Source organism: Bubalus bubalis, chromosome 14, assembly GCF_019923935.1.
Source record: "Bubalus bubalis isolate 160015118507 breed Murrah chromosome 14, NDDB_SH_1, whole genome shotgun sequence".
Classification (NCBI taxonomy): Eukaryota; Metazoa; Chordata; class Mammalia; order Artiodactyla; family Bovidae; genus Bubalus; species Bubalus bubalis.
This window is the reverse complement of record NC_059170.1, coordinates 75,550,334-75,572,799: the sequence shown is the minus strand read 5'-3', so window position 1 is coordinate 75,572,799 and position 22,466 is coordinate 75,550,334. Positions and strand designations below refer to the sequence as shown.

The following is a 22,466-nucleotide window of genomic DNA, read 5'->3' as shown; positions in this document are numbered from 1 at the left end:
ATGAAACTTTACTCTTTCTTGAAGAAATTACCTGCTAGACTTGGTTTAGCAGTCTGCCAGTATATAGATCCCTCTTCTTTTTTTTTTTTATCAGTTTCTAGGAAGGCTAAAATTGACTGGAAATGACAGTTTCTGCCTATGCTTAAACAGTGAAAGTAAAATGGAGTGGAGCAAGTTTATTTTAAAGTGAACTTAGTATCTTTTATATGGTTAAATCTTCCCAGGAGCTTAAACCTGATATGCTGGGTGAACAATATAGACTGTGAAAGGTAAAACTACAAAGGAATTTGGATCCTAAACGCCATTATTAAGGAAAACTTTTCAAAAACCAGCCATAGACAATGCAAAATAAATCTCACAGTAAATGGTTAAAATGGAAAAAAGCAATCAGCTCCAATTACTGGAGCAACTGAAGTTTTGAGGTTCTTCTCTTCTGCTGGTGAAATTGCTACCACTTCAGAAAACCAGCAGTAGAAGTAAAGCTAAACGTACACCCACTTTCTGACTTGGCCATTTTGTTCCCAGGTGTACGTCCAACAGAAATGAATCCATACGTTCATCAGAGGTGTGCATAGGAATGTTCATAGGAACATTAGCAGTATTAGTCCCAAGGTGGAAGTAATCAAGTCAGTAGTATGAGTGTATTAGGGAAGCCCCATTAATTGTGATAGTTTATTGCAAATTAATAGTATAGAAAAAAGGATGAGCCAACTGTCAGTATATAGAGAGAGATGGATGGATTTCACAAGGTCAATGTTGAATGAAAGAAATTGGGCACCTATGAGTATATCTTGTATTATTCAATTTATATAAACTCTAAAAAGAGGGAAAATTAACCTATATAGTGTTATAAGGTAGGGTGGTAGTTAGCTTTATGGGACAGTAACAGGAGAGGAGCACCAGGTGACACTTTGGAGTTCTGATTGTGTTCAGTTTCTTGATCTGGGTGCTGGTTACCTAATGTTTGCAAATTTATGCATAAATATGTGTACCTTTTTTGTATGTGTATGTATGTGTGTGTATATATTCCAATAAAAAAGATTAAAAAGGAAGAATGAAGGAAAAAAATAGCTGTCGAAATGAAGAGGATTGGGAGCATAAAAGTGTGTGTATTTTGGTTTTATCAACCATGGAAAAAGATCAAGAAAGATACAGGAAGATACACGATTAAAACCTACCTGAGTCAAAGTTTTAATCTAAGTGGCCAAGGTTAATTGTTTGAATGGAATACAACAGCATTACCACAGTGTATCAAACTTTCCTGATCTTTAGAGTCACTTAGGGAAACTTGTCAAAAATATTGACTCTACGTCCTTATTTGGGAGATTCAAGTTTAAGATGGGGCCAGTTATCTTTATATTTTTTACTTTTATTCTATTTTTCTTTTATTTTTTAATTCTTTAAAAATTTTTATACAATTTTTAAAGGTTAACTCTGTTTACAGTTATTACAACACGTTGGCTATATATCCTGTGTTGTACAATATATCCTTGTATCCCTTCCTAGATTGAGTCGTTTGCACCTCTCGCTGTCGACCACTGTCTTTCTTGCCTCTCCCCCATGCTCCCCACTGGTAATCTCTAGATTATCTTCTGTCAATGCAACTCTGCTTCTTTTTTTGTTATATTCACTAGTTTGTTGTATTTTTTAGATTCTACATATAAGTAATATCATACAGTATTTTACTGTCTTTCTCTGTCTCATTTCACTTAGTGTAAAGTTATGACCAAGTAGATAGCATATTGAAAAGCAGAGACATTACTTTGCCAACAAAGGTCCGTCTAGTCAAGGCTATGGTTTTTCCAGTGGTCATGTATGGATGTGAGAGTTGGACTGTGAAGAAAGCTGAGCGCTGAAGAATTGATGCTTTTGAACTGTGGTGTTGGAGAAGACTCTTGAGAGTCCCTTGGACTGCAAGGAGATCCAGCCAGTCCATTCTGAAGGAGATCAGCCCTGGGATTTCTTTGGAGGGAATGATGCTAAAGCTGAAACTCTAGTACTTTGGCCACCTCATGCGAAGAGTTGACTCATTGGAAAAGACTCTGATGCTGGGAGGGATTGGGAGCAGGAGGAGAAGGGGACAACAGAGAATGAGATGGCTGGTTGGCATCACCGACTCGATGGACATGAGTATGAGTGAACTCCGGGAGTTGGTGATGGACAGGGAGGCCTGGCGTGCTGTGATTCATGGGGTCGCAAAGAGTCGGACACGACTGAGCGACTGAACTGAACTGAATGTTCTTCAATCTATATTTTTGAAACATGACCTAGATAATTCTAATGGTTAGTCAAAAAGTAGAAAATGGAATTATGCAATTCCTTTTTTTCCCCTATAACAGCCAAAAGCGGTGTAGCCTGATTTATTCCTGTTCCTCTTTCCTTCACTCTAGTCAGCCCACCTATCCCCAATTTCAATTTGAACAGCAATTCTCAAACTTTGCTTTAAGCGCTTGTAAAGATGCAAATTTCTTGGTCTCTCCTCAAAGATTCTGAATTGTTAAGTCTGAGGAGAGGTATATGCATTTTTCATAAGCACCTTAGAAGGTGTTCAGATTAGAAAGCAGCTGGTTTCAATATAGTCTGAGGAACTAGAACCTGGAGGAAAAGAATACACTGGCCAAATAGATATATTTGGCTTAGTTTTCTCCTTTATGGCTGGGCTGGTTATCTAACATTGGTTATTATTAAGTCTTTAATAAATATTAAGGTTACGGAAGATAGGAAATGGCTCAGTTCCTTTTTTGGGGCAGTTTCACAACATCTGTGAATGTATTGCTAGCCAAGGAGGATTAGCAGAGTTGTAAGTCCAGATGATTGAAATTCTTTTTGGCACTGTTTATTATATCATTGTTAGAAATTAGCCTGGAGGAACATTGCATTTCTTATTATATTTACATCACTTTTAATAAAATGGTCATCGTTTTCCAGTCTTAAGGTTTATTGAGTATCTATTATGTGCTTTACTTCTGTAATATCATTTGGTTCCTGTCATTTCATGGGCTTTAATTGGAGGCTTAAGAGCAAAAAGATTCATATTCTAAATGGTACAGAGCCCAGGTGGTACAGAGCCTCTTGCATTTTTGATGTTTCAGTTATCAGAATTAGGATATAGATAAGTGTTTATCTGCTCACAGCTCTATGATAGACTTTCTTTTAAAATCAAAAGGCAGAGACACTGTCAGAGATGGGCTTAGTTTATCTTAGTGTAGATTCACCAGCCCTTGCTAATTGCAATTGTCAGCTCTTTCTCCAATTAAAAAAGACCAAATTATTCAATCTCCTAGAAACTTTGCTTTCCTAAGAGCTTGCTTTATGCATTAAGTACTTGCTGTTATTCTAGGAGAAGACACTTTATTATTTCAGGAATGTACAGATATCTGACAATGAAAAGGGAGTAAAAGACTATATTATTCTAGTCAAATGATCAGTCATAGTCAGTAAGTATTTGCTTAAACCATTTTCTCAATGTTTGGGATCCCAGGCGTCCTGACTTTGTTTTGCCATCTTTATTCTGTAGCTCCTCTTGGTACCTGCAAGTGCCTTGTAAAGAGGCTAATAATGAGGGGCACCAGGGTATGTTTATTTATTCTGTTATTTCCATTATTCTAATATGAACCAGTCAGATCTGAATTTCTATGAAAACAAGGAAAATAGTGTGAACTTGTCTTACAGATAAATTGGTGTCCATTTTGAAGGCATTTTGGCATCTAATTTAAATATTTACTGCTTGGAGTGAAACTCTCAAATACTGTTGGCAAGAGAGTAAATTAGTACAACCACTTTGGAAAGCTATTTGACAGTATCTATTAAAGCTAAACAGATATCCACTCTATGGCACAGAGATACTGCTCCTAGGCGTATGCTCAGTAGAAATATGTAAAATATTCATCAAAAGACTGAGTAAGAACCTTCATAGCAGCACAATCCATAATTGTCCCCAAATGGAGACTACTCTAAAGCCAAGCAATAGTAAAGAAGATAGATAAATTGAGTGAGAATGAACAGTCTGTAACTGCACACAGTGATATGGATGACTCTCACAATATTGAAACAACCGTGTAAGATGCAAAAGAGTCTGTACCATATGATTCCATTTATTCAAAGCTCAAAAACAGGCAAAACTCATTTCTTCTCTTAGAAATTAGGATAATAGTTACCCTTGGGATCTGTATAGTAACTGGAAGGGGGCATGAGAAAGGTTTGGAGGAGTAGTGATGTTTTGTCTTTTGATGCTGCTTGGAAGGGTGTTCAGTTTATGAAAATACATTAAACTCTGCTACATTTATGACAAGCACCCTTTTATATGTGTGTATTTTAAGCTCTAAAATTTTTGAGGATATTTATAAGCATGAGGTTGATGTGAACTGAAATCAGTTTCCAATTTTTAATATATTAGGTTTACATGTACCTATTTTAGAACATGCTGGCTTTGGAGAAAAGTGGAGAATAGCGTATATATAAAGAGTATCCTGAGGCATCATAAAATATGCCTTTTTTTGTATAGTGTTTAATTTAGTGTGTGATGAGGAAGTGATATAGTCAGATGGAAAAACATCAGGATTTGGTATCGAAAACAGATCTGAGTTCTGGCTCTGTCCTCGATAAACTGAGTTCTTGAGCTAGGTCACATAATCCCTCAAGGCCTTACTTTCTTCATATGACAAAGGGGTATAATAATGTCTAATGTCTATTGTGAGTCCCTGGATTTATAGGAAAGAAAGCGATAGTCACTCAGTTGTGCCCTTTTCTTTGCGATGCTATGGACTGTAGCCTGCCAGGCTCCTGTGTCCATGGCATTTTCCAGAAAAGAATACTGGAGTGGGTAGCCATTCCCTTCTCCAGGGGATCTTCTTGACCAGGGATCGAGCCCCAGTTTCTTGGATTGCAGATGGATTATTTACCATCTGAGCCACCAGGGGAGCCCAAAGGAAATCATCAGCAAAGAAAAAGTCAACCTACTGGCATGGGAGAAAATCCTTACAAATCATATATTCAACAAAGGGTTAATATCCAAACTATATAAGGTAACTCATATGACTCAATAGCAAAAAAAAAAGAAAGAAAGAAAGAAAGAAAAATCCAAGTAACCCAATTTTAAAATAGTGAAAATACCTAAGTAGACATTTTCCCAAAGAAGACATTCAAATGATCAGCAGGTATGCAAAAAAGTGCTTAGAAAGACTCGTCATCAAGGAATTGCGAATCAAAACCATAATAAAATATCACCTCACACCTGTCAGAATGGCTATCTTTAATAAGACAAGAAACAAGTGTTGCAAGGATGGGGAGAAAAGGGAACAATTGCACGCTGTTGGTGAGAATGTAAACTGGCACAGCAACTGTGGAATACAGTATGGACGTTTCTTAAGAAATTAAAAATAGAAATGTCATATGATCCAGCAGTCTCATTTCTGGGTATACATCCAATGGAAATGAAATCATTATCTTGAAGAGATATCTATATGCGCATGTTCTTAGCAGCATTAATAGTAGCCAAATATGAAACAATCCAAGTGAATAAAGAAAATGGGATATTTTTCAGCCTTAAAAACGAAGTAAGTCCTGAAATTTGTGACAACATGATTGAACCTGGAGAGCATTTTGCTAAGTGAAATATGCCACACAGAGAAAGACAGATACTATATGGCATCATTTATATGTGGAATCTTAAAAAAAAATTCACACTAATTAAAAAAAAGTGGAGAGGCAGTCATCAGGGGCTAAGGGCGGGAAAGATAGGGAGAAGTTGGTAAAGGGATACAAACTGCAATTATAAGATGAATAAAGTCTGAGGACCTAATGTAGAGCATGGTGACTGTAATTCATAACACTGTATTATATAGTTGAAATTTTCTAAGAGAGTAGAACTTGTGTTTTCACAAACACACACACACACACAAAAGTAAATGTTTGAAGTGATGACTGTGTTAATTAACTCGATGTGTGGAGGTCTTTCACATTGTGTATAAATATCAAATCATCAGGACATACACTTCAAATATCTTGTAATTGACAAATCGCTATTTGTCAATTATACCTCAATGCATCTGGAAAAAAAAATGAGAGCTGTGAGTCAGGCGCTTTGCTCTACTACTCATTGTGATATAGAATTAAGTTTAATCAACTATCTCTGCATTGAAAGGGATTTAGTTTATAGCAGTTACCAAGAGTACAGCCAGGCCTACCAAATCATGGTATCATTGCCCTTCTTCCTAGAGCTACAGAATTAATTCATTCATTTATTCATTACAATATTTATTTATTAATTAAACACATATTTGTTAAGTGCCAACTCATAGTCATTAAGAGACAGACATTCAATGGGAATTTATACAAATCTTTTTTTTTTTTTTTTTTTACCTGAAGTCTCTGTTTATGTTCTCATATACACCTGAGAATCTGAGTGCAGTTTTTTGGGAAAAAAAAAAAAAAACAGGCAAGACCTTTTGAGTTAAGGGTGTTATGGATAAAGAGTTGGATTAGGCCTCACCTCAGTGCAAATAGTTGGAGAAGGCAATGGCACCCCACTCCAGTACTTTTGCCTAGAAAATCCCATGGACGGAGGAGCCTGGTGGGCTGCAGTCCATGGGGTAGCTAGAGTCGGACATGACTGAGCGACTTCACTTTCACTTTTCACTTTCATGCATTGGAGAAGGAAATGGCAACCCACTCCAGTGCTCTTGCCTGGAGAATCCCAGCGACGGCGGAGCCTGGTGGGCTGCCGTCTGTGGGGTCGCACAGAGTCAGACATGACTGAAGTGACTTAGCAGCAGCAGCAGCAGCGCAAATAGCAATTTTTTTTTCCAAGAATGCACCACACTATGCAATTTTTTCAGGTGTCTCTTCCAGGATGAAAGAATCCTGGATCCTAGAGAATTCTGATTGTTATGCTTTTGTCTTTGTGAGTGTTCCCCACCTCAAGAGGGAGTAGACTAATGAAAATGTCCCTGAACAATTCTACTTATTGAGAAATTAGATCTTTACCCAGTTGATCTGAACTGAGAGTCCATCTTTGCTGAGGCTCAGGGGATATTCTCGCCGTGAGTATTCCATGGGTACCTGGGCTCAGCTGTTACTTATTTCCTTCAAAATTTAGTATTTCCTCCTTCAGGATTGGCCTTCTGAGTGCATCTAAGTAGCCTCAACCATGAAGGACTGACCTTCCACAAAACGCTTGATGTTTTCAGCATCCCATTAGAGGTGTGACAAGATGGTACTGGACAGGTGCCAGGACCTGTGAGAACAAGAGATATTCCTGAGACTCTATTTCTGCTAGCATTACTCCTTAGGTGCAAACCTCCACTTCCTGCGTGGACTTCCATGTGTCTTGTGTTTTGGATTGACCCAGTCAGACTGTTCTCTGGTCTCATTCTGTTGAACCATTCTCTTCAGTTTTATCTCTAACCAAGCAATAGCATTTACCCCGCTTGTTAGAGTTGTAGAATGAAGGCTAAGCTCTGCAGGGACTAATGGGCAAGACAGACATGTGATCTGAACCTCAGCTTGGTCAAAGCACCTCTTGCTTCAGTTCCATGAGGCCCATCACAGTGCATGCTTTTCTGATTCAGTCTCTGTTCACTTGTCCAGTGCTATTCGGACTATGGCAGTGTTCTGCATTTAGGAAGTAACTAGTTAAATGTATAAATTATAAATATATATATATTTAAAATATATGTATATGTAATTTATGTATATGTAAAAATAGATATAATAAAATGCATTGCTTATTATAAACAAGTACTCACATATTTTTGGTATCATGATGCCTTTCCACTTTAAAAAATGATTGAGCACACCAAAGAGTTGCTTATTCTGTTACACATATAGCAATGTTTACTGAATTAGAAGGGCTTCCGTGGTGTCTTAGCAGGAAAGAATCCATCTGCAATGCAGGAGACTCAGGAGATGTAGGATCCTCCTGAGTCAGAAGGATCCCCTGGAGGAGGGCATGCAAAACCCACTCTGGTATTCTTGCCAGGAAAATCCTATGGACAGAAGAGCCTGGTGGGCTACAGTCCATGGCGTCACAAATAGTCGGACAATATCGAAGTGACTGAGCATGGCATAGCATTGAGAAAAGCATAATTTTAAAATATGTATTAAGTCCTTTGAAAAATGAAAAACCTGTTATATAAATAGCAAATATAAAACCCACAAATATAAATATATTTTAAAGGAAATATAATTATATTTTCTAAATAAAAAATGTAGTAAGACGAATGGCACCATTTTACATTTTTGCAAAGACATTTACATATCTTTGGAAGGACTGACACTGAAGCTGAAGCTTCAATACTTTGACCACCTGATAAGAAGACTGACTCATTGGAAAAGACCCTGATGCTGGGAAAGATTGAAGACAGGAGGAGAAGGGGATGACAGAGGATGAGAGAGCTGGATGGCATCACTGACTTGATGGACATGAGTTTGAGTAAGCTCCGGGAGTTGGTGGATAGGGACGTCTGGCATGCTGCAGTCCATGGGGTCGCAGAGTCGGATACGACTGAGTGACTGAACTGAACTGAACTTACCTATCATGTGCGGCTTAATAAAAGACAGCTGGGTTCTATCTGTTTCAGCATCAATTTGTTATGCTATCACACATCACATAGCCTCTGGAAAACTACACTGTATATTTTTGAAAAATGAGAATAAAAAGTCAAATAATTTCTTACTACGATTATAAAAATAGTTTTGACCCCATGGACTCCTTGAAAAAGCCTCAGGAAGGCCCAGATGTTTGTTGGCCACACTTGAGGAGTGATGTAAGAAATTCATAATTCTATTTATTCCATATCACATTTAATTTGATCAATTTAATTTCAGTGGGTACTCATAGACTCTTTTTTTAAAATTTTATTTTATTTTTAAACTTTACATAATTGTATTAGTTTTGCCAAATATCAAAATGAATCCGCCACAGGTATACATAGACTCTTAATAATCCTGTGTCAAATAAGAAAATTTACTTTGGTGTATGTGTATGTGTATTTTACAAATACATATTTTAGGTAAATACATATGCATATGTAAGTAAAAATTATGATTAGTATTTAAACTTTATTTGGAATAAGGAATATTTTAAATGTAATTTTAAGCAGAAAATGTTCTATTATGTAGGTCAGTGAACTTCATAAAAATAGGCATATTACTGCCAAGATACAGTATAATTATATTGCCTAGACAAATATTTATCTATTTATTAAATGATACTTATAATTCTGTAAGTACATAGACCTTGTTGGAAGAGAATTCATTTCTATTAAAATGCCCATTTATATTACAGGCACCTAAATATGTAGCTGTCTTCATCATTAAATTGGAGAGCCTAGACTATAAGTGCTTTATGAAAAAATGAATTTTTCATGGGCATATGATCTTTTAGATAACAGGCTTCAGTAAGAGGTATCACTGTACTGATTTCATAATTCAGATTCCTCATCCCCACAGCCGGTATTTATGAAAGGGAAAAAGCATGTCATACTTGATCCTCAAGCTGGCATAGAGAGGATGTGCGGCTTGAGCTGAGGCTTCAAAACGTGCAGAATCAGGCCCCGTTTTTGCTGTGGTGCGACGGCCACCGGCAGCAGAGCTGCCCGTCTTCGTGGGGGATTAAAGACGACAGCAGAGAGATGGCGCTAACCGCAAAGCCCTGCTGCGCCCTGACAGGGTCCCTATCGATTCAAGGAAGCCCTTATGAGAGGCCTTTTATCTGAGCCTGGTTCCCTTGCCCGAGTCTATTTTAATTTTTTGTTTTGTTTTGTTTTAAATCTTTGCTACTGGATTGAAAGTGTAACTGCCATTTTCAATATGCCTCAGAGCCACTAATGACAGTTGCTTTGGGGAGCCAGTTGATTAATTTAGACAATGCAAAACATGGAGGCCCCAGCTCAACAACACTCTGTAGGACTTTGCCTTATTTGGATATAATTAAAAGGCCCAGATTCAACCTACATGTGACACTTTGCACTGACATCTGGACTTTCTGTTTGCAAACACTGTACCATAAGGGCTCTCAGAGGTCAAGGGAGCAGGAGGCCACTCTATTTTTCATTCTTTTTCGTATATAATAAAGATGAAGACATACAAAAGCATGTTAAAATGGAATTATATTTTAAAGACTTAAGATTGAACAAATGAATACTTCTAGCTCTTATATAATGCAGTATAACTTATTGCAGGATTTATTTGAACATATCTTCAAAGTTTGTTACTTAAATTTTGTAAACATATCCAGTAGTAGCCGTGAATTTGAATTGTATGGTAAGCACCATGTTCTTTTGATATAATTCAGAAATTCCAGTTGTCTTTGTGAATGACCTCATATGGAGATAAAAATCCTAATTTTTAAGCTCTTTCAGAGCATGATCCTTGAATGATAGACTCTGCTGCTGTATCTTAAAGGAGTGACACCTCTTCATCAGTAATCAGATACTATTTATGATAATGTTTTTAAACTTAAAGGCACTAGGTGACCACATCTTTGTGGAAATGACTCTTAAGGGGTAGGCAGATTTCCAAATTTTTAAATATTTTATGTAAGTAATCTATTAATGCAATCCCCAAATGTGGAGCTTTTTAAAAATAGTGTGCTCACCCTTGAGGAAAGCCCTATTTAATATATAACTATATATGCATTGATAAGGAACTAATTTTATACTGGAGATTACTTTTAATGAACCCATAAAGCATGTACTTCAAAATTATAGCTTTTTTTTTAACCTAAAAGTGATTAAAACAATAACTTTGTTTTAATCTAAACTTTGCAATTATGGTTTTAGAAATTAGGTTCAGCCTTCAGAACTGTTAATATCTAAGAAGTAGCTTGAAATTAAAATTGGTGAAACCATCCCTTGACTTAGAATCACAGGACTGGAAAAGGAAGAAGAGGAATGAATGCCCATTCCCCCTAATTAAAGATGAGAACACTCAGGTCAAATGGCAGAACTGATTTCTCCAAGCGACTTGCTGAGGAGCTAGTTCTAAAACTCAGGATTTCTGAAAGACAACCTGATGTTCTTTCTATTCTGTGACTCACCACCTTCTTAAAATTTTATATATTCAGAAAATTCATGACATTTGAAAGCCTCTTACAAAAGGGAAGGTGATTATTCATATTCAAAAAAAGGAAAAATATATATATTATGCCTAAAGCAGTAGCAGCTTTTCTATACAATTCTAAAAGTTGAGGAGGAAAAAACTAGTACAGGTTTAAATATGATATAAAAATATTAAATATGAGCTATTATAATTGATTTAATTTTTAACTTTATGAGCTTTTTCTATAATTTGTCTTTGCATATCACCTAATTTTTTTAACAATCTGGTGGTTGGATTTTTAAAAAATAAACTCTGATGCTTTACACAATTTGGAATATTCTATTTATTCTTTCACTTAATTGCTAAAAATGTTTATAAAGAATTTTTCATTTATTTGGAGAAAATGAAAATGTAAGAAATATTCACAGAAAGGCAATTTGTTATGGAAGTTATGTGTTTTTGAAAAAAAGATTATGCATGTGTGTTTCATTTTTTAAATTGGAGGCAGGCGTTTTGATGCTATATTTAATTCAGGGATTGATAACATTGTGATTTTTCTTCTTTCAACTGCCTTTTAGATATGTGTTCTTTGTTAAAATGTCATTTTTTTCTCTAAAGATTTCTGTTGAGGCAAATGTTTGCTTTGCTTTTTAAGAAAGAGTAACTTAGGGAATCTCATCTCACCTTTTAGGTTGTTATGGAGTATAATTTCAACAACAGTACATCTAATTATAAATACTTTTGTCTTTATTTAGCCAAGACTTTATTTAGCCAAGATATTTTTAAATATCGCAGCCAAATATCAGGTATATGTAGTTACAAGCAGTTTGATTTAATTTTTGTGTGCAAGTATTGCTTCTGAATAAAACACAAATGTTTATGTCAGATGAAGGTAAATTCATTGAAATTAGCTAGATATGACTGTATCCAGAAAGCAGTCTACTTTTCTTCGTCTTTGCTAATTCACAGAGTTGGGCGTATAGCTCTGTTTCACAGGTTTTTCCGCTGTTTCTTCTAATAATTCCTTTTCTTCTTCTGGTTTACATGGTTTTCAGCTATTTCTTTTTAGAATCCTCTCATTTTTCTTGGGAGTACTTGTGAACATTAGGGGTTGTATTTCTTTCAGCTTCTAGCTGAAAGCTCTCATCCTCACTTTTTACCATTTCCTCCTTTTTTAGTTCCGGTATCAGCCTATAGTTTTAAAACCTCACCCCTTTTTTAACTGGGCAGCAGCTGTATCCAATTCTTTATTGTTTGTGCAACAGATGCAAGTGACTTTTTATAATCAGGTTGAAAATTCATATTTAATCATCGCTTTTTGAACTTTTCATGTAAAGAACATTTCAATATTTGATTAACACATTTTTCAGTTATCACATTTTATTTTTAACAGAACCTTAGTTTTTCTTGCACAGATACAGTTTGATTATAGTAACTTTTTCTTTTTATACGAGGTATATGAAAAATTTGAGGGCAAACCCCACTTTAATGTGTTGCCATAATCAAGGATTTCAAAATCTACTTTGCATATCTTTGTATACTTGAATTAGTATGGAAGCTTGATAAAAAGATGAGATTTGAAGTACTCAACCTGTTAGGAATAAGTAGTTTTATTGTTGATTTAAGCTGGTAGATTGAAATATCTCAGAATGTTAAAGAGGCAGAGCAGCAGGTTTCAGGTGATTAAAGAAAATCCCTCATCTTGGAGGAACTTGAAGGAACATGATGCTATTTAAGTAGAATCTAATCAGGAAGAAGAAAAGCTTGGAAGTAAAAAGACGGAATGTTTCATGTCGTTATTTGCAAAGCAGCTGAACAAAAGGTGAGCAAGATAATTAAGTGCCTTGCTGCTAAGCAGAATTTTTCAAAGTGGGTTGATTAGAGGTCTTTCTTAAAAAAAAAAAAAAAATTTAAACATCTAAGTCTAGGAAATCTAGTTGAAACAGCTAACTTAGTTATAAAGGTGGAGACCAGTTTGGAAGAAAATCGACAGTATTGTGTGTATGGTGGCAGATGTTCACAATGATGAGTTTAATTGCTCAGCAAAATCCTGATCAGTTCTGAATAGTTTTAGCATTAATGATATTTTCCTGTGTTTTAGGTTTTTGAAAAATGGGAATCCAAGCAGACTTAACATGTGATGGCACTAAATAGATTATTTTCCAGTACCTTGGTTACTCCATTTTTCAGTTGATCTGGATAAATAGGACTTGATTCTTTTATTTTCCCTTTTGCCTGAAAAAATACCAAAAGCGAGTATTATCAGTCTTATTATAAAATGTTATTTGTAACTGCCAGGCGAAAATGGGATGTCATTTCTTATATCTGCATTTTGTGTTTCAAGACATTTCTGATGATAACATGAGGAAACCGACATGTCCCAGATTGTGCTTTGTGAACACATGCTCGCAAGGCTCTGTCTTCTCTTGAAGGCGGGCCAGGTCAAAGCACTGATGGATGCATTATAGCTGAAAATGAAAACCAGGAAGTCATGACCTTAGGACCTACTTTTCTACCGAGGAAAGGAAGCTTGAAGCTAATAAGTTATGCCAGTCAAACACCTAGTGGGCATATGTTCTTTTGCAGTGTTCTTTTACTCTTTCAACATTCTAATGACCTCAGGCTTACTTAGTAATGCATCCTTTTGGGGGCAAACATCCAGCAGCAGATCACTTCATTTATTATCACTGAATTTATTTATTTCAGTCAGTCATTGCAGAGCTTTGTCTCCAAAGAATTAATTTTAAAAGTTAAACTGATCCTCAGTCACCTGGCAGTCCACTGTGAGTATAAAATGGGGAACTACCATCTGCCTTTGAGCAGTTTCAAAGGCTGGTGTTGGGACTCTCATCTTGGACTGTTGTTGTTTAGTCGCTTCTGTCATGTCTGGCTCTTTTGTGACCCCATGGACCCACCATGTAGCCCTCCTCTGTCCATGGGATTTCCCAGGCAAGAATACTGGAGTGGGTTGCATTTCCTTCTCCAGGGGATCTTCCCCATCCAGGGATCGAACCTGCGTCTCCTGCAGTGGCAGGCAGATTCTTTAATGCTGAGTCACCAGGGAAGATCACTGTGATTTTGGATACCCATTTGAAAATCAAAAATGATAACAGGCCCAGACATTCTCAGCTGAAACAGATGATCTAAATATGTAAATTAGAGAAAAAAATCATTTTTGGATTGTAGACCCTACTTAGTTACTAAAAACAGCCTTGGTTTTTAACTTGTGCCTTGTTTTAGCTAGTGTTCCTCAAATTTGCCTGCACATAATTACCTGGGGGAACTTGAAAAAATTCTTATGCCCCAGGCACACTCCCCTCCCAGACCAATCAAATCAGAATTTATATGGGGTTGGACTTGGGAGCACCATGATTTGGGGTTTATATTATTTTCACATTAACTAAGTGCATAAGACCTTGTCACCATGGTTTGATTTATATGGGCACTTTGGTCGACAGAGGATACATTTTAATATGAGTGTTAGACATCTTTTATGCTCAATATCATATATTTCTAACCCAGTTTTTTTTGCCTTATCTATTCCTGCTGTGGGCTTCCCTGGTGGCTCAGTGGTAAAGAATCCACCTGCCAATGCTTAGTGACTAATCAATAACAATGTTCCTGCTGCATTAGATGAACAGAGATGTAGCTTGATGACCCTTCAGCTACTCCAGTGTATTCACGTATGTGATTCGGTCTGTGAGCAGAGTGGGATAGGAGCAAATGGTCCCATGCTCCTCTTTTCTATCTCAGCCAGTTCTGAATTGTGTCCTACACATTTCCCGAGAGAGAGTCCTCAATAAGTTGAGTCCTGGTTGCTCACATTTGCCACTGACTCAACTGCCCACCCTTGGAGTGGCTTTCCTCTTTCTGTTTCATACTTCTACCATCTCAATCTCCATTCTTGTTTTTAGGGAATCACTTCCCCCAAATAAACTGCCTGCATGCAAGACCTCATCTCAATCTGATTTTTAGTCCATCTAAGCTAAATCAGTCCAGATGGGGAACATCATGGTAGACATATTTTAGTGTGTGATCCCTTTTCTGTTATGATTTTTGATCACACAATTTTTGTATTTAATATGTTGACTTATCACTATGATAGGAAACATTCTATTTCCAAATCTTCAGTTGCAGACAATTCCAGATGAGACCTTTGTCCCCACAGCATCAGTCTGTGGACCTGATGCCACAGGCACCTTTTCCTGCCCTCATCATATGCAGTGATTTGATCTTGAGTTCTCTTCTTGGTGTCTCTCCTCCTAGCATTTTGCCCTGTATACTTGATCAGTGCCCAAAACAACACTCATTCCTTCCAGACCATGCAACAAATGTTTTACAGATTCAAACCACATAACTCAGTAGCATCAGCATAAGACTAAATGAAATGGGGAGATTTTGCAGAGAGCAAAATGATGCTGGTGTGGTGTGATGCTATTTGTGTAATGGAAAGGCAAGCACTTTATAGTCAAGGTCCTGGTGGGACCTTTAATTGTTCTTTTGTTGCCCATAAATAAATACAGTTAACATATATTAAAAAGAGCAGCACATCTATTTTCTTCCTCCAGCATTGAGATAGATTTCCTTTTCCTCAGTTGAGTACCAGATGTATGAGAACACGTGGACTGGAACATGATGATGACCTTCTTTGCTCTGAAGTATTCATATGGTAAGAGGAGTTGCAGTTCCCATGTCACACTGACTCTGGGGCATACACACCACGTGAAATGGTGTCAGAATCATCTGAACCCTTGATCATTTATCTCTGTCTCCTTTGGCTGGGTGCATGCAGATGAGTACATGAAAGTTACAGGCATGGATGATGCAATTCCATTATCTGGGCTCATTTCCAGGTTCAGCAACCGAGGAACTGTGTGACTGTCACAGATGATCCTGATGTATTGTGCCACATATCCTTGGCTTCTCTCTGATTTCAGGCACAGATGCAGTAGACAGTTCTGTGCAAGCTCAGGTTCACCTCAGGCTAACACGAGCATGTCTGTGACCTTCCTGCCCATGTGCTTTTCTGGTGTCAGAGCTTCTTCACCCAAATATCAGTAGTAGGGCCGGAAGGAGGAGGATGCTAATGCTCCAGGGGAAACCATTAACCAGTGGGGTTGGGAACCCTGGATAAACTTTTCAGTCTCTCAGCATTTAGGTGGGCAACACTGGGAGGCATGTGTAGTCTTTGTAGGAGATTCCCATGGGTTCAAGCCCTGGGGAACCCACAGCAGTAACTTCAGCGATGGGTCCTTATACTGACCTCTCCTTTCTCCCTCTCTCTTTATTCATATAACCTCAATCCTGTTTCCTGGGGTCACCTCCCAAATAATCTGTCTATATCCAAGTCTTCGGCTCTGATTTCAGGAGACTACAAACTAAGACAGTGATGTTAGATCTGTTATGTAATCTGAGTCAATACTTAATTATCTATGAAATGGAAATGTTAAGGTTTACCTGACAAGGTTGTTGAGAGGACTGGATATAATTTATACAAAGAATTTATCCCTATTTGCGGTACACAACTCACTTTAAAAACTTATAGGTAGATAGTAAAAAAACAGGCAAATAAAAATTTGAATACCTCCTCCTAACATACTTCTATAGCAAAGACAGAAAATAGAACAAACCAGAGATGTTCCGTGTGTGAATATTTACTGTTTTTCCATTCTGTCACCCTGAGACAGTTACCACAAGATGTGAACAACCTTTTCACCGTCCAGCCTTTGCACATGTGTTACCTTGGATGGGGCGCCCTGTTGTCCTGTTTTTTATTCTGTCCTCTAACAGTTGTTTTCAGGATTTATGGGCTTCATTTTCTTACATCACTCATCTCTAACCATTTTCATTACACTTTATCCCAACCAGTGAGGTCTTCAACCAAATATTTCCCCATTTAATCAACTCAAGTGGGCCCAAACTTTCTACAAGTATCTCTTTCCCAGCATAGTTTGGTTTGGAAATTAATTTTCCATTGTCCAAAGCATGATGAGCAGCTGAGCCTGTTTAACGGATGTTTGTTTTAGAAGTACAGTGTTAAACCTTGAGCCATTTATTTGAAGTTAAAAATAGTAAGTATTGAGGGTGTCAGATCTTTCAAAATTAGTGCATACTTTTCTACCCACATTCATAGAATAGATTAAGCCTAATGAAAAGTTGAAAAAAATTATTATTCAGGGTTATCATAAGTAGAAATCGGATGATCCTTTAGTTAATGAGAAGCCTTGACAAGAACTTATTGTTGATTCTATACTAATTACTTAATAAATTCTTGTTGAATAAGTTATTGGGTGATCAAATTAATGATTCTTCCCTGAGGTTTCTTTGAACTGTAAGATTCTGTCCTTCTGTGATCAATGAATCCTTTGAGGGCAAATCTTCTTTCAACAAAATTGGCCTAACACCCTACAGAAATCTGGAGATGCCAATCTCCTTGTCTTAATCGCTAAGGACCATAATTTAATCTGTCAGGCAGATTTTGCTGGAGTAGCTTCATTCTGACTGGGCTGAAGGGGTAGTTTGACTCTGAAGTTTACATGTTCGGACCAGAGCTGCTACATAGAAGGAACAATGTAGTTGGAAGGGGACCTTGCAGGCTTGTCTTGGAGCTAGTTATACATAAAAGTATGTTGCTTTTTACTTGGCAGGTATGCTTTTTTTCAGGTAGTAGGATTTATGAAAATTATGGAGTGTGAACACCTCCCAAACATATATGCTATGCCTTAGATATAGCCCCATCTTTAAAGAATTGAAACTAAGCCTTTTAGAGTCATGTTGTAAAGTACCAGAGTAAATTTTGACTGAGGGTCTCAGAGGATATCATAGCAGGAATATGCAAACCCTTCAGTCTTTGTTTGGGCTGCCATAACAAATTACCCTGGACTGTGGGGGCTTAAATAAGAAATATTTAAAAGGTTTCAGAGGGGGAAGTCCAAAGCAAAGCATGAATGGATCAGCTGTCTGTTGAAGGCCCACCCCTGGTTTGCAGATGAATGTCTTCTCATTGTTGGGCTTCCCAGATGGTGCTAGTGGTAAAGAACCCACCTGCCAATGTCTGTAGATGTAAGACATGTGGGTTCAATCCCTGAGTCAGGAAGATCCCCTGGAGGAGGACATAGAAAGCCATTCCAGTATTCTTGCCTGGAGAATCCCATGGACAGAGGAGCCTAACAGGCTCCTATGGTCAGTCCCTATGGTCACACAGAGTCGGACATGACTGAAGCGACTTAGCATGCACGTACTTCTTGTCACTGTATTCTCACATGGTAGAAAGCAAAGAGAAAAGCATCCTCCCGCATGTCTTTTCTTGTAAGGGCACTAATTCCACTTATAAGAGCTCCACCCTCAAGGTCTCTAAGGTCCTATATCTAAATACAATCATATTGGGGACTAGACTTCAACATATGAATTTCAGAAGGATACAGAGCTAATATATGCATTATCTTTAGCTCATCATTCACAAAATATTTATTGCATACATTTGCTCAGTTCAGATCAGTCGCTCAGTCATGTCCGACTCTTTGCAACCCCATGAATCGCAGCACGCCAGGCCTCCCTGTCCATCACTAACTCCCGGTTCACTCAGACTCATGTCCATCGAGTCAGTGATGCCATCCAGCCATCTCATCCTCTGTCATCCCCTTCTCCTCCCGCCCCCAATCCCTCCCAGCATCAGAGTCTTTTCCAATGAGTCAACTCGTCCCATGAGGTGGCCAAAGTACTGGAGTTTCAGCTTTAGTATCATTCCTTCTGAAGAAATCCCAGGGCTGATCTCCTTTAGAATGGACTGGCTGGATCTCCTTGCAGTCCAAGGGACTCTCAAGAGTCTTCTCCAACATCACAGTTCAAAGCATCAATTCTTCGGCGCTCAGCTTTCTTCACAGTCCAACTCTCACATCCATACATGACCACAGGAAAAACCATAGCCTTGACTAAATGGACCTTTGTCAGAAAAGTAATGTCTCTGCTTTTCAATATGCTATCTAGGTTTGTCATAACTTTTCTTCCAAGGAGTAAGCGTCTTTTAATTTCATGGCTGCAGTCACCATCTGCAATGTTTTTGGAGCCCAAAAAAATAAAGACTGACACTGTTTCCCCATCTATTTCCCATGAAGTGATGGGACCAGATGCCATGATCTTCGTTTTCTGAATGTTGAGATTCAAGCCAACTTTTTCACTCTCCTATTTCACTTTCATCAAGAGGCTTTTTAGTTCCTCTTCACTTTCTGCCATAAGGGTGGTGTCATCTGCATATCTGAGGTTATTGATATTTCTCCTGGCAATCTTGATTCCAGCTTGTGTTTCTTCCAGCCCAGCGTTTCTCATGATGTACTCTGCATATAAGGTAAATAAGCAGGGTGACAATATACAGCCTTGATGTACTCCTTTTCCTATTTGGAACCAGTCTGTTGTTCCATGTCCAGTTCTAACTGTTGCTTCCTGTCCTGCATACAGGGTTCTCAAGAGGCAGGTCAGGTGGTCTGGTATTCCCATCTCTTGAAGAATTTTCCACAGTTTATTGCTAATTATTGCCAAAAGTCAGTAAACAAGACAGTTTGGTTTCTGACCTCATGGTGCTTACAGGAAACCTTTGATCTGTGAACTGTTTCTCTGCCACTGAGGAAACCATCCTGAAGACTCTACACACCTTTTCATAGTAGAATAGTTATTTGGACACAGTTCTTCTAAGGTACAGAATCTTGGTAGATTAAAATATTTGTGTTTATGTTAAAATAGTTTTAAAGAAAATACTGACCTTTAGGTATAATATTTAAATTGCATAGCTTTCTGTGTAGGAAAACTCATGGGTTGGTTGCCCAAAGGGGACTATTTATTAATGAATCAAGAACCATCAGGCAGCATGTATGTTTTTCTCTTGCTAAGTAGAGATGTTCTCTGGACTTGTGATGAAGGGTGACGAGTTGCAGCTTAGGTGGCCATGTAAGTGTGTGTGTTTTAAATGTTAATTCTGATGATGGGTCCTTGTGTATTCTTTGAATAAACAGATCTTTTATATTTTTCTTACTTTTCTAGATAAGTTGATTTATTCAATAAAATCTTTCTTCAAGTTTCCTAATTCTAGTGTGCCATGCAAACAGATGCAGAAAGATCCTTTTACACAGCACAACTTACACAACTTCGTAAGCTGCATAGCTTACACAGTTGTGTTCCATTTGTAATTTATAGCTATGTTACAGCAGAAAGTATGCCACTAAGGAATGAATACTTTCTGTTGTAACGATGAAAAATTAAAGTACTGGTTTCAATACCAAGAGACTAGGAAGAATCCTTCTGCAAAACTCTGCATAAGGAATGTCACTTTTGCCTTCTCTGTAGCTAACTGGCTGGAAATGCAGATGGTGACTTTATCAACTATCAAACCCTTAATTGGCATAGTTTTGCTCTGCACACTTCCTTTATTTTATATCCCCTAAATCACTCCCCACAAAAGTTAGTCAGTTATTCGGTTGGCAATCCTGTCTTTCTCTCAATGTTTTGATGTGCTACATTTGTGTTATATATATATATATATATATATATATATATATATATGAGTTTATTTCAGGAGATTTCTGTCACTGATCTGTCAGTTATCAACTCTGGTTTCAAATTATTTTAATTATTATGACCTCATAATATTTGGAGAAGCCCACATTGCCTCATTATACCTCTTTCGGAAACCTCCTGGATTTCTACATAATAGATATTTTCTTCCATCTAAACTAGAAATTATTTCAAGTTCTAAAGAATATTTTTCTATTTTTTCACTTTGTTTTATGTCTGTGAATATGTTCCAATGTTTCCTAGTTTATAGTCCATGTGAACGTGAATAGAATTTATATTCTACTGTTCTGTGCATGCATGCGTGCTCAGTGACTAAGTCACATCCGACGGTTTGTGACCCCATAGACTGTAGTCTGCCAGGCTCTTCTGTCCATAAGATTCTCCTGGCAAGAATACTGGAATGGGTTGCCATTTCCTCCTCCAACTATTGTGTGGGAATTGTATAAATCTTCATTATGTTGGATTGGTTCATGGTGCTTTTCAGGTCTACTATATTTGTCTACTTTTCTATATATTTATTCTGATGATTTTTGCACATTTGATATTGAAACTCCAACTAAAATTCTTAATTTATCTACCAAAAAAAAGAATTGTAATATGCCCTGTATTTTCCAAGTCTCCTGTAAATGTTTTGTCATACTTTCATAATTTAAAAAATAAAAAAGGAAGAAAAATATTCTTCTGGTGGTTGTAGGTGATTTTATAGCTTAATATAGGGAGGACAGATTTTTTTATAATATCAACTTTTATTATCTACTAACAACATGCATGTTTTCTTTTATCTATATCTTTTTAAATTTTTATAGAATTTTATACTTTGTAGATCATTATGTTTATTTCTAAGTGTTTGTTGATTTCTCTGCTAGTGTAATTAGAGTGTATGTTAATTTTTAACTTGGTAAGTGTTATTAAATATCACATAATAATTTTCTCATATCCAGCTACTTTGGATTCCATTTTGTACTAAAACTTTTTTAGTTAGTATTTTTGTTTCCCTTGTTAGCTATTAAATATTTTCTGCATGTTATCAGAGTTTTGTCTCATTTTGCAACATCTGAATGATTTTATTATTAAATCAGTTAGGGCAGAGCTCCATTTCTGTATAGTATCACTAATAGTGACATTCTTACCTAAATTCTGACATAAATGACAGTCCTTCTAATTTTTCATCGTTAAAAGTTTTTTTTTTAAAGTTTCAAGAAGGTATCTTTTTTTCAGGTCAAGTTTTTAGAATTTCTCTATTATACAGCATGATTCTTCAAATTATAAATGGATTTTTGGTTCATAAATATGGAATTGAATTTATATATGTATTTACACATATGACACATGTACAAATACCTTTTAAATGAACTAACTTGAGGAATTTCATTAGTAAATTTCATAATATTGAATCATTGTTGTGTTTTTGAGATAATCCATACTTTATACCGATAGGTTAATCTTTGGATATATGGCTGTATTTTCACATGTTATTTTAGAATTAATGTATAATTTACACACAGGAGACGTCACTATTGGATGTGGAATCTGAGCTTTGACACATGGAGTGCTGCTGTTACTGCCCACTCATGTATACTGCTTTCATTGCTGTAATTTATGATTTTACTTTCTAACTCTGTAAGGCAAGTAGAACCACTTTTCTATTTTTTATGTTATTTACCTTTATCTGGCCTGGTGTCAGATTCATTTCAGCTTTATGGAAGGCATTAAGAACTTTTGCATCTTTTCATATGTTCTCGAACAGTAAATAACATAGTGATCATCTGCTTCTTAATACTTTTGCAGAAGAACCTGCTTCTTCCTAGGAGTAGATCATTTTCTCCTCATGGCTGTTTCAAGTTTCCAGATTTTCCTATTTT

The 22,466-nt window shown here is 36.9% G+C and overlaps 1 protein-coding gene and 1 long non-coding RNA gene across 5 annotated transcripts in view; both read left to right on the top strand.

The window, feature by feature from the left end:
- MACROD2 (mono-ADP ribosylhydrolase 2) overlaps positions 1-22,466 on the top strand; it is a 2,318,987-nt gene that overhangs the window by 647,009 nt on the left and 1,649,512 nt on the right. The window lies entirely within an intron of this gene.
- On the top strand, positions 11,592-22,229 carry LOC123329288. 2 transcript variants are annotated; one of them, XR_006544699.2, is made up of 3 exons: positions 11,592-12,862; positions 15,636-15,709; positions 22,110-22,229. It is a non-coding gene; the product is annotated as an uncharacterized LOC123329288 (long non-coding RNA). The 2 variants fall into 2 exon arrangements; XR_006544700.2 differs by lacking the exon at positions 11,592-12,862 and adding an exon at positions 12,876-13,823.